This window comes from Leucoraja erinacea, chromosome 20 (assembly GCF_028641065.1).
Source record: "Leucoraja erinacea ecotype New England chromosome 20, Leri_hhj_1, whole genome shotgun sequence".
Classification (NCBI taxonomy): Eukaryota; Metazoa; Chordata; class Chondrichthyes; order Rajiformes; family Rajidae; genus Leucoraja; species Leucoraja erinaceus.
In genome coordinates, this window is record NC_073396.1 from 37,924,336 (window position 1) to 37,938,188 (window position 13,853).

At 42.7% G+C, this 13,853-nt stretch overlaps 1 pseudogene; it reads right to left on the bottom strand.

The window, feature by feature from the left end:
* Positions 1–13,336: 13,336 nt before the first annotated feature.
* Positions 13,337–13,459, bottom strand: LOC129707140 (U2 spliceosomal RNA; annotated as a pseudogene).
* Positions 13,460–13,853: the final 394 nt, after the last annotated feature.

Consider the following 13,853-nt stretch of genomic DNA (forward strand, 5'->3'; position numbering starts at 1 on the left):
GGGACTACGCACAGTACAAAAGGACTCTGCTTCAGGTATTTTGATAGTACCTGACGGACTTACGCAGCCATGGTTCCCAATACTCCATGACATGGTTGTTGAAACTTCGATGGTATTCCCCAGTGACCCAGAATTATTAACACTCGGAGCCGGGCACAAGTCATCTGTGCCATGGGAAATTCAAGCTTCTGGGTTGCAGATTCTGCACAAGCCACATCTGGGACTGGGATTGTTATACCGAACCGTCGACACCATGTCAGCATCCCTCTGAACATCCACTGGACTACAGCTCTTGTCCAGCATCAAGAGAAGTACTGCAAGGATACAGGGATAACCTACTCAACCGATACAGTTACTATGAACTGGAATTCCTGGTGAACCTTCACCATGGTGAAGGATTCGGCTACAGTACCATCAACACAGCTAGAATTGCCCTGCCTGTTTTTTCAAAACAGCTACAGGACAACAGGCCATGGGGTCACTCTGGCTGGTGGTAAATCTATGAAGGGTATTACAACTCTAAACCCCTAGACCAGGTACACCCATATATGGGATGTCACAGTGGTACTGCCATACCTCAGGGGATACCCACCAGCCAGATCCCTCAACCTGAACCATCTATGCTCTAAACACATATGTTGAGGGCACTCGGAGCAGCACAGAGGGTCCAGTCACTATTCCTATTGCAACTGGACACCATGCTCATAGCTTCAGACCAGATCTCTATCATTGTCCAGGGAATGGTCAAACCAGACCAGGAACACCTTATCCAGTCATAAAATGCGGGCTGCTGCTGATGCTGTTGCTGCTGCTGCTGCTGCTGCTGCTGCCGGAGAGTCGGCGGCTCTCTACAGGTCTGTGGACGACGGCGCCGGGAGCCCACGGCTCCCTGGGGGGAGACCGCTTTTCGGGGCTTCTGCGGCGGTGACTTCCCCCGCCCGAGTTGCGGGGTTGAAGAGCTCTTGGAGCGGGGCCTGACACTACTGCCCCGCGCGGCTGGAATGGCCGCGGACTTTGCGAGCGCACACCGGGGGCTCCAACATCAAGAGCCGGTGTGCGACCTCGCACCACCCGGCGTGGCTTTAATGGCCGCGGGACAATCGCCATCGCCAGCCGGGGGCTATGACTTTGACTCTGCCATCGGGGGGGGGGGTGAGTGCAGTGGAGAGAGAAGTTTATTTGGCCTTCCATCACAGCTATGTGATGGATGTTTAAGTTAAATGTAATTATTGTTGTGTCTGGGGTCTATTTGTATGTAATGTATGGCTGCAGAAACGGCATTTCGTTTGGACCTCCAGGGGTCCAAATGACAATTAAATTGACTCTGACTCTGTCTCTCTGACTGAAAACACGGTAATGCGCCATGACCCTATTACCTTACATAGACACAACCTAAATATTCGAGGGAGATGAAAAGCCTTGTGGGTTGGTCATAAATAACCTTGTGGTCGGGTAACGAGCCTTTTTTGGGATGGCTCAAGCAGGTACTAAAGCTCCTGGGATAAAACTAACATGTACAAAGTTTTCATTCTACAGGACAAGCTTCCGCGTCAACGGCAAAAGAATGGACGTGCCTATAAACCACATCCTGGCTACAGCAGAATGGTGGGGGTAAAACATTCAGAGAAAGAATTTATTATAAACTGTTGACAAAACCTGTTTTTATTTGCAGGAAAGATTCCAATTTGCAAATATTTAAATTAGCCCAGGGGAGCATTTAAATGTCTTCATTGTTATTGTAAAAATACCATTGTGTTTTTCTATAAACAGATTCATTGGTTGATTACGATAACACACTTCCTCCCTCAAAGACTTCGGCAGTGGTGTAGTAATAGCTGTTACACGGTTTGAAATCACAGAGCTTTGAAATCTTCACGTAGTCACTCACGTGACTCCGAAGTAAAATAGTAAGATTAAACGAGAGCTTACCAGTTTGAGGTTTGATCTGTATTTTATGAGGAGTTACGATGAGGGATTACGTGCCCTCCGCTCCCACCCTCATTATATGGATCAAACTGATAAATTGATGTCTCTATTTTCTTTACTATGTTACTTCAAATACTTGTGTCTATCTGTGATTCCACACCGCTGCTTTGAAGTTTGCCGCACATGCGTCCTGAGGCGGGTTCTTCACGTAATCCCTCATCGTAACTCCTCATAAAATACAGATCAAACTTCAAACTGGTAATTTCTCTTTTAATCTTACTATTTTATTGCACTTGAGACAATGGTTCATCAATATTTCCCAAGCAATTAACGAGCCATTTAACCATCAGAGATGTTCATAATCTAGCTGTGCAGGACATGCATCCTGCATCAATAACCCAATGAAATCTGAGCAGATCCCAATTCACTTCAAGGTCCTGCATGTTCATGGGCCCATTCTGTAAATATGTAAATTATTGCTATCCATCGTGTTTGAAAGTGAAACGGCATAATGGTGCAGTGTTAGAGTTGCTGCCTTACAGTGCCAGAGACCGGGCTTCGATCCCGACTATGGGTGCTGTCCTTACAAAGTTTGTACACTCTCCCCGTGACAGTGTGGGCTTTCTCCAAGATCATCGGTTTCTTCCCACACTTCAAAGAATTGCAGCTATGTAGGTTAATTGGCTTGGTGTATGTGTAAAATTGTCCTTAGTGTATGTCGGATAGTGTTGATGTGCGGGGTTTACTGGTCGGTGTGGACTCGATGGCCCAAAGGGCCTGTTTCCGTGCTGTATCTCTAAACTAAACTAACAAGGAGGGCATTAGAAGTCTGACTATGCAGTTCCAACAGGCTAGTTAGCATAAACAAATGTAATTATAAACTATTTACTTTTTCCAAACAGACCATTCTTTCCTCTTTCATTCAAAGCCAGGAATCTCACCTATTTAAATGTTGATGTCACTCTTGGTATAACAGTGCTTTCACTGTTTACCCTAGTCTCCTTTGGAATTTAGAGATATTGTTCTCCCATCAATCGTAATTTCACAGACTTGACACCCGGGCAACTTATTTCCTTTGTGTCCATCTCCAGAATTGGAAATGATCTTTAAAGCTTAATCTGATTGCAAATAGAATATAAATAGAAAGATTAAACGAGAGCTTACCGTTTGAAGTTTGATCTTTATTTTATGAGTAGTTGAAGTGAGGGAATACGTGAAGAGCCCGCCAGTCTGCATGCGCGTCAATCTTTAGAGCAGCTGTATGAAACCACAGAATAGTTGCTGACCTTAGATATAGGAAGATTAATGACCTTAGAACTGCCGAATGATCATTGTGAGAAGTAGGGTTGGGAGTGGAGGGCACGTATTCCCTCACTTCAACCTCATAAAATAAAGATCAAACTTCAAACAGTAAGTTCTCGTTTAATCTTTCTATTTTATATCGAAGTCACGTGAGTGACTACGTGAAGACTTCAGAGCTTTGTGGTTTCATACAGTAACTCAATCTGTGTGTGAAACAGATAAACCCTAAATGGTAGAAAAACATGGGTTATTAATACCATGATGCTAACTTGCATATATGGCCATTGTTCTTAACCGGACCAAAGTCCCAATTGACTTTGAGTTAGACAATAACTCATGCAACAGTGCAGAATTCTATGGGTAAATATCCAGACATATTTAACCAAATGTCTTAATTTATTAACACGCACTATGTAAGCCTCTTGCTGTATGATGCTGATTAGCCATCAGCAGTATCTTGAGACTATTGAATAACAATAAAGAAAGTATCTTTCTTCTCATAGGTACAAGAAAGCTCAGTGCATTTGTATACCTAATAACACCCCCAATCTCTGCTCTGATGGGTATGCTGTCAACTTCAAATGTATGCAATCATGCCCATTTTGCTTATGAGATCATTCCTATAACAAGCTACCCTAATGTCAGTTATAACCCAGAGACCGAGCCAGACATTGCGTAAAGACTGTGTTCTTTGTGCTGAGATCAGTTGCTGAAAGCATAATTATCTTAAAAATACTGCTCCCATTAGGAATACAGTAGAAGAATTTTTGCATAATAATTTACTGATATACATCGCACACTACAATGAGTGTAGGCTATTAGAGTGGTCATATAAAAGACACCCTGCATAACGTTAGTGAACAGCGGTTGATTAACCAATCATTTATTGTCCCACTTATGGTACTGTAGAGAATGACAAAGCAGCACAAACAGTATCAATTGTGCTATCACATAAACGCTTCTCTAAGTTCAAACTGAAATCCACACAAACCTCTGTTACTTCCATTTAAAAGTAATTCACATATTTTGTTCACAGGCTTCCCATACAATCGTTCAGAGCTAGCTGCCAGAGAAGACAGGCTGCCCCAGCCATCACTCGCGACCGAGTAAATAGGAGTTGCTTCAGCCGCCTTACCATGGCCTGAATGAATAGGCAAAATTGGCACTATTAAATTTCACGTTGCCTCATTCTTAATATCGCAAGAGGTATCTACTGATAACTCCTAAGTTTTATCAGCTGCAAAATTTGCATATTATCTAAACTGGATGACACAATGACCTTTGATCTGAGTAGGGCAGCATTGGCTTCCACCACTGGCTTTGTTATCAAACACCAGATAATCTGTGCCTCATGTGTGTAGATATGGCAAAGTATGCATCTCCAAGATCGATTCTCTGAATCAGTTAAACTGCCGAAAAGCAATCATCTATCTTAAACTGGGTAACTAAACGCATGATCAGATTAGCCTTATTTGACATGCTCCATGTTTCAGTTATCTTGAGAAGTATCAGATATACACCCCTACAGTATATAACCATATAACCATATAACAATTACAGCACGGAAACAGGCCATCTCGGCCTTTCTAGTCCATGCCGAACACTTATTCTCCCCTAGTCCCATTGACCTGCACTCAGACAATAACCCTCCATTCCTTTCCCGTCCATATAACTATCCAATTTACTTTTAAATGATAAAATCGAACCTGCCTCCACCACCTCCACTGGAAGCTCATTCCACACAGCTACCACTCTCTGAGTAAAGTTCCCCTTCTTGTTACCCATAAACTTCTCTCCCTTAATTCTCAAGTCACGTCCTCTTGTTTGAATCTTCCCTACTCTCAGTGGGAAAAGCTTATCCATGTCAACTCTGTCTATCCCTCTCATCATTTTAAAGACCTCTATCAAGTCCCCCCTTAACATTCTGTGCTCCAAAGAATAAAGACCCAACTTGTTCAACCTTTCTCTGTAACTTAGTTGCTGAAACCCAGGCAACATTCCAGTAAATCTCCTCTGTACTCTCTCTATTTTGTTGACATCCTTTCTATAATAAGGCGACCAAAATTGTACACCATACTCCAGAATTGGCCCCACCAATGCCTTGTACAATTTTAACATTACATCCCAACTTCTATACTCAATGCTCTTATTTATAAAGGCCAGCACACCAAAAGCTTTCTTTACCACCCTATCTAAATGAGATTCCACCTTCAGGGAACTGTGCACAGTTATTCCTTGATCCCTCTGTTCAACTGCATTCCTCAATTCACTACCATTTACCATGTACGTCCTATTTTGATTTGTCCTGCCAAGATGTAGTACCTCACACTTATCAGCATTGAACCCCTCTTGTTCTTGGCCAGACCACTCATCCTCTGTGAGATGTCATGGATTTCACTCGGAACCACCGTTCCTCTAATGACCATACGGACAGAAAATATTTGATTTATCTTGCCGTGGAAGATGCATTATCCAGTTATTCATACATTTCTCTGATAACATATAATCAGAACCTTATGACTAGAGCTGAAAACTTAGTCTCCCTTTGATGTGGGAATACGAGTTCCCTGTCAACTCTCGACTATAAGAGTCAGCACGAATTCTCAGCGTTCTTCCTAAGAGTGGATTTTTAGCTTAATGCAAGCCTGAATCAGGAATTGCCTTGCAGTCCTCTGACTGAAACCAGTTGTCTGAGTCGCAGGAGTGCGGAACAAAATCTCCTCGACACGCCACTCAACCAGGAATACTGGTATTGAGAGCCTACAGATTATTATCAATACATTGTTGATTCACAACATGAACCTGTAGGTCAGATAAAAAATATTATATGCCAGACCAGTTTCCTGCTGGTAGCTACCTATCGCAGACAGGATGGCAAAGATGATTTCAATGAACCGGCAACTCTACTAACTGAGGAGAAAATAAACCTTGGGTTGAGGAAAACTTCAACTATTTAATTCCACTTCATGAGCAGTCTGATAGCCTCAATCACAGATGATGAGGCAGTGCTTCGCTGGTCATTGTGACCCATATGGCTAGCCAGTTCCATGATGGTCTACCCTGAACCAGGGTAACCAAGCTGTTCCTACTTGGAACTTACAGATGTTATATGCAAGGCACCCTGCCAATGTCTCTGCATCAACCTTATCTATCCCAGAGACAGTGAACAAATATTAGACAGCCCATGCTGCCAGTAAACCCAAACCTGGGCCAACAGGCTGCTCCATTTCAGAGTTTTACGGAGGTTAATAAAGAGACCTTTCCTGCCAGTGTCTCGGAACCCGGGTATATTTGCTTGTTGGAGCTTCAGCTAAGTTCCATTTGCAGACCCTGTCTGTCTTCTTGGTTTCCTGGTTTCTTGGTCCTCCAAAATATTCTAAATGGAATTTAAACTGGAGGTGGTGAAGGGAGGGCTTAAGCCAGAAAGGGTTATTGGGTAGAAAGAGCTACTTTAAATTTAGTTGCATCTGGTTGGGTAACTATAGTTGAGTGGAGATTATTCCATGCTTTAATTGTGTGGGGGTAGAACAAATTGCTGTATACATCTGTCTTTGTAGCTGGGATCACAAATTGGATCGAATGCCCTCGTCTGCTCCTAATTGGTTTGGGTTTGGTGTAGGTCTTGTAGTCTATGTCGAGCTGACCAGTTAACATTTTGTAAAAACAGATCAAACGGTGAGCTTCACGTCTGTCTTGGAGAGGGTTCCACCCCAGAGAATTCAGAAGTTTGGTGACACTCACTTCTCTCTCATAGGTGTTAGTAACAAATCGAGCTGCCTGTCTTTGGACACGTTCGATGGAAGAAATGTTTTTATTTGTGTATGGGTCCCATGCTGCAACTGCGTAGTGCAAATGAGGTCTAACCAGGGTGAAGTATAGCTTCTCCTTGACAGAAGTTGAACAATGATGAAAGTTGCGCCTCAGAAAGTTTAGGACACCTAAAATGTCATGTCATTTCTTCAGCTGGTGTGATGTTCGATAGCTGATGCCGCTGGCCAACTCCTCTTGTAGTGGCCTTATGCCACTCTCGTACATCATGCATTAAAGCATAGGATTCAGGCACATAGTCATGTTCCGAGTCATGTTCGGAGTCAGTTCCACACTGATCTCTGACACTCCCTTTTTGAGTGGGAGAAATAGTGCCCCCCGAACCAGGCGTTACCACATGCATATGACTCGAACTGCCTGTGTATGCTTCCGTAACACGGAACATATTTTGTCACACCATCTCCGATAGTCTTTCGAGTGGGAGGAATATTCCAACCCAGAACCAGGAGTAGCTACAGGCATATGACTTGAACTGCCTGTGTATGCTTCCGTAATACAGAGCATATTATTTGGCACCATCTCCAACACTCTTTCCATCCGAGTGGGAGGAATATTGCAACCCTGAAACAGGAGCTGCTGCCTGACATGCCTTACACATGCCACCATCTGATTCATCAGATGTTCTAATTGAGATAAACGGCCATTCACATCTGCCATAGATGTGGGGACAGAATCCCCTTGACCCTGCGCAGATCGGTGCTCTGTCGGTATCATCATTATACAGACAGGTTGCACCTGCTACTGACTCCGAGTCCTTGCTCCCTTCTGGAGCCTCAATGGAGTATTTCAGCTCTGGCCCCCACATGACTCGGATGAGCCGGCGTTATAATCGGAGTCACCTCTTCTCGATAGTCTGCTAGACAGAGTGGGAGAAATACTGCAACCCTGCCAGGCGTTGTCACAGTTTATATGATTTAAACAGAAGCATATCCGCATTGGATCAAAGATTTGACTGCGTTGTCGATATTCACATGGTTGGGGTCTCTTATGAAAGATCACCAACAGTCCCCTCTACTGAGCATAAATTATCATGACGCAACCCCTGCACCAGGTATTGCTCCACAGGTGTCTAATAGATACAGCTGAAAAAAAGGCTTCCCAAGCCAGGAGCTCTTTTCTGGAGCCTCAATGGAGTTCCTCCGAACAGTTGCCCTCTCCAGTGGAGCGCCATTCTGTGCCGTAATGACAAGTCAAATTTACATTTACAAAACTACACCATATGGTGTATGATAATAAATGTCCCATCTGTTGTGATAGTCACAAACGTGACCGAAACAGCAATCGCTATTTTACTTCGGAGTCACGTGAGTGACTACATGAAGAGACCACGTTCAGGTGCACACACGTCATATCGTCAGACGCATAGCGACGCATAGCATAGGGAGGAGCAGGGCCCTCTCCAAGCGGTGAGTGAAAGAAAAACCTGAAGGTATGTACTTTTACTTTCGCTTCAATTTCAGGCCATTTGTTTGTTTTCCATGGAGACTGTGTGCTGGGAATCAGGCAAGTCTAAATATGGAGAAAAGTGGGAAAAGTAAAGGGAAGTGCACCGCAGCTAGAACTCAAGAGGACAAAGTGTCTGAGAGTAGCGGGTGCCCTGTTAAAAAGTTGGCTGTAGAAAAACCAGCAACTGCAAAAACGGGAGAAAAATGTTCAGTTGAAACACCCACAGGGTGTAAAGCCAAAAAGAAAACAATCAGGCCAGTAGACTAGGATGAGTCGGAACCGGAGGCCATGTCGGATCTGGTTTCACAATTGGAATTCCTCATGGGGAAAATGATATACAAAGGCACACTCCACAAGGAGTACAGTTACGGTGGGCTTACAGGAGAACCAGCGTATGGAACACCCAGGGGAGGTCCTAGGAAATGTTGGCCTACAAGTGAGACAGCGCCAGAAATGCCTTATGAAGAAGAATCTATGTGTTGGCCTAGCAGAGAGCAAGCACTAGAAATGTCTGAAGAAAGACAATACAGACATTGGTCTACAGGAGACCCAGCATTAGCAGCATCCAAAAAAGGGCAGCCAGAGTATGGTTCTATGGAAGAGTCTGGAATACCCGAAAAAGGGTTTACCAAGCGCACAAAAACCTGAAGAAGAAATACCAGGTGATCCCCACTATGAGGAGGAATTTCCAGAAGATTCTGACAATGAATCATATGAGGACCAGAGCCCAATAACACAGCTCTAAGTACCAGGTCTGGCCCAAAAATTCTTAAGTCCCAGACATAAGGGACAACCGTTGCCAGACGAAATAGCAGCAAGTATAAATTACCCGCTTTCCCATCACTTAGAAGGACTAACGATGGATGTGACTATTAATAGAAATGAAATCCCGCAGAATTGCGCACTGCTGCCAGTCCCAGCAGTAAACAGTGTAATATGGGGCTATTTGGGCACCACAGTACGCGCACAAGAAATGTGGTTACAGCGGGTATTGAGATTAAAGGGGTCAAGTATTACGGCGTTTGCCAAAGACCTGGAAGAAGGACATGTGACACCGTCACAACAGGATATTTTGAGACTAATGTATAATGCACACTTCGAAATAAACTGTATTCGTAAAAATGCTATAAGACCTAACATACATACTAAGTTTGCAGGGCTGTGTAAACCATCAAATATACAATTGCCGAACTTACTCTTTGGAGAAGATCTAGCCAAAAAGCTGAAAGTCCTGAATGAAGAGGCAAAAACCATGGGCATGATTAAACCACCGATGGTTGGCAGATCAGTTCGAAGGCAATATCCATACTGAAGGGTGGCTGGAGCTAGTGAAGGAACAAGTCACTCATATCCGTATACGAGTTATTGGCGCACTGCTCCAGGACGTGGAGGACATGGCATTCCCACAAGGGGCAGGGTACAAAACGTGACACCAGCAAACCCTGAGGTAGGTGGCTCTGGTTCCGAAAGAAACATATCAGATGTTTCACATTCACAAATTGGGGGAAGGTTACAATTCTTCCTAAAAGAATGGCGAAAAATAACATCTGATGCATTTATATTGTGCAGTGTTATGGGGTTCCGAATTGAATTCTACCCACATTTGAATCCTCCTACTCAACATGTTCCTAAACGAATGCATGTTTTCTCTAAAGAAGAGAATAAAAACATTCAAGCAGAACTTGACATATTGAGTAAGAAAGGGGTTATTGAAAAGCAGTAAGTGTCCAAATAATATTCATAAATAATTCACAATAAAACATGATTTTGAAGTCTCATTTACATTAATTTATAGGCCAAATGGAAGGAATTTAGTGTTCAATTGCTGCAAATTAAAGTCAATTTTAAATCAGCTTTCCAGTGGGTTCCTGTGAACGCGCTGGTTTAGAACGTTCACATTGCGCTGGATTTGTGCCCTCAAATGCCCTGAAAAATACTGCGGGATATAAAGAGCCCAAAATGAGCTACTCGCTATAGAAAACTTTATTTACAGGGTTCTTAAGAAGCCCTTTTTAATGTAAAAATAAGCTACATACCTTTAATTGTTTGCATTATAAAACCCTGGGGCTGCGAGAGGTCGCGGGTTTAGAGAGTGATTTTTAAACTACTATAACTATTATACAAGGCCATAAAAACTAATATTACCTTTTGCGACGGGGTCTTTCAGCGATTTTTCGTTAATGATTTACTACGCTGAACATTTTCGATTGCAACAGCCTAGTAAAAATCGTGTTTTAAACCCGCCCCCTCAAAACAGCGCCAAAATCACACACACGGGCTGGGGCAGATTTTCAATGACGCTTCAGGTAGGCTTTGTAACATACCTACTTTTGTGCAGTATAAACATTTCAAAATGGAAACATTTACTAATGCTATGCAGCTAATTTCCAGAGAATGCTATATGGCAAGCATATATCTGCAAGATGCATATTACTCTGTGGCTGTGCATTATGATGATCGTAGATATTTGAAATTTAACTGGATGAATCAAAATGGCAATTCGAAGCATTGCCTGATGCTTTAACCTCAGCCCCTAGACTGTTTTCAAAATTGTTAAAAAAACAGTCTTAGCATTGCTGAGAGCCCAGGGCCATTTTATAATGGCTTATTTTGGATGATATTTTAATTGTGGGGGACACTGAAGCTAAAACAAAAGCGTCAGTATCAGAAGTCAAAGTCACATTTCAAAATCTGGGCTTTCTAATACATCCAGATAAATCTAGACTGTCTCCAAACAAAACAATTGATTACTTGGGGTTCACTATTAATTCAGAACACGTGATAGTGACTTTACCCAAGGACAAAAAGCTGCAGCTAATTGAGGGTTGTATCAAATTAATTACAGAACATCAACCATCAATTAGGCAAGCAACAAGCTTACTTGGCAAGCTTATTGCTTCATTTCCAGCTGTACAGTTTGGTCCACTGCATTATCAGCAACTGCAGCGAGCAAAGGTACAAGAATTAAAAAGACATTTGGGGCATTTTGATAGGCCCATGCAACTATCAGCAACAGCAATTGCTGATATACAATGGTGGATTAAGAATGTTTCCTATTCTTCCAGGAAAAGTCTGATTGAATCAACTGCTATCATTCTACAGACTGATCAAGTGTGCTAGGTAGGAGCGCTACTGACACCATTAATAGCTGTGGAGGTAGATGGAATGTGGAAGAGGAAACTTTGCTCGAAGCACATGGAATTAACTATCTAGAATTATTAAGTACATTTCAAGGGCTTAAAGCTTATTGCTCTAATGTGCAAAATCTGCATGTGCAGGTTCAGATTGACAACACTACGGCAGTAGCATATGTCAATCATATGGGTGGAATCAAGTCAGAAGCTTGTGACAGATTGGCAAACATTATCTGGCACTGGTGTATTTTTAGAAACATTTGGTTTTCGACAATTTACCTCTCAGGTAAATTCGACATAATTGCAGACAATAGGTCACAAAGATTTAATGATAATATAGAATGGATGTTAAATCGTGACATTTTCTACAACATTGTTCGAAAATTTGGAAGGCCAGAAATTGACTTGTTTGCATCCAGACTGAACCACCAATTGCCACAATACGTTTCATGGGAACCAGATCCAGGTTCAACAGCAGTAAATGCATTCTCGCTAAAATGGGGTGGAATGTTTTTTTATGCATTTCCTCCCTTTTGTCTTATCAGTAGGTGTCTACAAAAGATCAAGCAGGATGATGCTTCAGGATTGTTGGTGGTCCCAGATTGGCCCACACAACCATGGTATCCACTAGTGCTAAAAATGATCATTATACCTCTAATGCATATTCCAAGCCAACAAAACCTACTCGTGCTCCCTGTAACTGGTGATTTTCATCCTTTACATGATCGTATTGATTTGTTGATTTGCAGATTCTAAAAAGGCCATATATTGGAAGAGGACTATCAGATTACACTATGGATGTAATTGCAGGAGCCTGGAGAGATAGTACCCAGAAGCAGTACATTTCTTACATTAAGAAATAGGAGGAGTTTTGCTCAAGACAAAATATATCATACCACACTGCAGACATTTCAGATGTTTTAGAATTTCTGTCAACATTACATGTTGATGTAAATTTAAGTTATAGTGCGATCAACACTGCAAGGAGTGCCCCCTCTGCATATTTATGGAGAGCATCAGAACACCAGGTTCTAGGAACCTTGGTCTGTAGATACATGAAGGGAATCTTCAATGCCAAACCTCCCAGACCCAGATATACATGAATCTGGAATGTGAGGGATGTGCTCATGTTCTTCGGGAATGGAGTCCGATTTCAAATTTGTCTTTGGACAAAATTACTATGAAGGTAGTCATATTAATTGCATTATTTTCAGCACAAAGAGTACAGACATTACATAAATTACGTATAGACAGAATGGGAAATGACAACAGAGACAATTACATTCTATGTCTATGACTTACTCAAACAGACCAGACCAGGAGCCACGGGGTGTAAATTGGTCTTTGCAGTAAATCCTACGGATCCAAGACTATGTGTAGTGACACATTTAAAATGTTCCATTGAGGCCACCAAGGACTTAAGAGGTGCAGAATCAGCATTGTTGATCAGCCATAAAAATAGAGCACACACTATATGCTGGTCTCCAGCGTATGTTGCCTCAGCAGCATTTCTCTGTTTAAAAATGTATAGGCACTATGGCAGCTGAGCTTACCTAGCGTTCGCTGCCATGGCCGCGGCTAACACCGGCTGCTGTTATCTTTAGCAGCGATACGAATCCTAGCCGCGGCTATATTTAAACACCATCTGCTGCTAATCTTAACAGCGAGCTCCCTACCCGCGCCGGCAGCCCCAACTCCAAATGGAGTTCTTAAAATCACCCCGCCTGCTTTAATATATGGCCCCTAGATAAGGGACGTATCAGATATTAAACTGATAAGAATAGATACTACACTTGATCATAGCCAGAAGGCCGAGAAGCGATTCCCGTATAGCCCAAAGCCGGCAGGCAATAACGAAACCGAGCTCCTATGGAGCCAAGAGCGGCCGCCTCCATCAGCTGCTCCGGGACCACTGTCGCAGCGGCCCACTGAAAGTAAAAATACTTACCTGCCAGAGCAGTTGCGAACTGCTCGGACTCGCCGTATTGCATCTCGCGTATTGACGCGCAAGCGGACTGGCGGGCTCTTCATGTAGTCACTCACGTGACTCCGATATAAAATTCATTGTTAAATATGTACGTGAACTTAGATTCAATACCTTCCAAGTAATTAAAATCTTACAACATCATGTAAAAGTGTAATAAAACATGATATCAAGAATTTTGAGTGAAAATGCTAACCATAAATTAAAATAGCTATTAACTGTATCCTTCTTAT